Source organism: Porites lutea, chromosome 2 (genome assembly GCF_958299795.1).
Source record: "Porites lutea chromosome 2, jaPorLute2.1, whole genome shotgun sequence".
Taxonomy (NCBI): domain Eukaryota; kingdom Metazoa; phylum Cnidaria; class Anthozoa; order Scleractinia; family Poritidae; genus Porites; species Porites lutea.
The window spans coordinates 11,954,226-11,955,670 of NC_133202.1; positions in this window are offsets into that span (position 1 = coordinate 11,954,226).

Below are 1,445 nucleotides of genomic sequence, written 5' to 3' on the forward strand. Positions count from 1 at the left end.
TACCATTTGGCAGTAGAAGGTATACAAAGAGGGTGCCTTTTCTCTGAAGAATGGTTTTATAGAATGGTAAGGGGTTGGACTTTAGGGAGGAGCCTTCAAGTATAAAAAAATTTGTTGACTACCTTCCGAGCTCCCGCCATGCAGCACAGTTCAGAAAGGCGTTTTCTTCCTTGATGTTTGCCGACTTTTATAACCAAAGACTTTGTCACGATTTATTAAAAGTTTCCGTTCCGTTTCATAGAAAAATTTCCGAAACAAGACGGAAAGTCTGATTAAGATTATAGACCGAGTCGCGACTGGAATGTTGTAATAATTTAAAATATAGGGTCTTGAATTTTTCTGAACGCACGCTATTGATTTAAAATAATTTGTCCTTTTTTTAAAAAAAAAAAACAATTGCTAATACCCATTTTGTAACAAACTAATTTTTAATTTACATTTTCATTTTAATGGTTAAATCAAGCGTTGCTATAGTTGTTGCCCTCACAGGGCAGCCTCCTATTTTCTTGTCATGAGATTTCGACCTTGAGGTTAACTGTTTGAAAGTTTGTTTTGCAGTTTGTTAGCAGTTTCCAGGCCTCCGCCGCGTAGCACCCTATGAAGCGAAGTGAAGCCTAAATTTTATACTTTTGTGAGTACTAAGTGCACTTAAGTTATGTGTTTTCTCTTTCCTGTGAGTTTTCGGAGCCGATTTATGGGCATTTAATTAACAATTAATGAAGGAGGCTGAGTATCTTATGAAGAATTATGGAGATCGAGGAGGGTGTTATCCGTCGAGGCCGTAGGCCAAGGCGGATAACACCCTCCGAGATCTCCATAATTCTTCATATGATACGAAAGCCGAATTCAATAATTATTTCATTGCTTACCATGCCTCCATCGATGTTAAGTTCACCTTCGATAGTGCACGTTTAGGGTTTTTCAGCTCCGCAAATGTTCTCCAAATAGCAGATGTCGCCCTTGGAGTTGTGTTCTTGCTGTTCTTGCTATGTTTTCAGCTATAATTTCGCCTAGTTCTCACTCGTGAAATGAGTGAAATGTCCACCATTTTTTGTTTTCACAACCAAAACAACTCAACCTTGTTCCCAGGTCTTCTCGGTTAACGATGCCCTAACCTGCAAGAACGCTGCATTTTTGAAGTCATTTCCTCGTTAAACACAAAATTCTTCCAAATTTGGTCATCAGTAACTGGTTATGGTGAATTATGCGTGTGCTTTTAGCCAATCAGAGTCAGGGAAATATTTTGAATGAATAATAATGGGTTTTATTGGAATCGGTTTGCTCTCTCTATAATCCAAGGGGGCAGGAGAAATTGTAGGTCCGAGCCTACGGCCTATAGGCTGACTACGCCCCTCATATTAATAGGTATAATCAAATGGTAAACGCGTCAAATTAGATAATAATTTCAACTGCGTTTTGTCTAACTATTTGACAATTTCTCATAC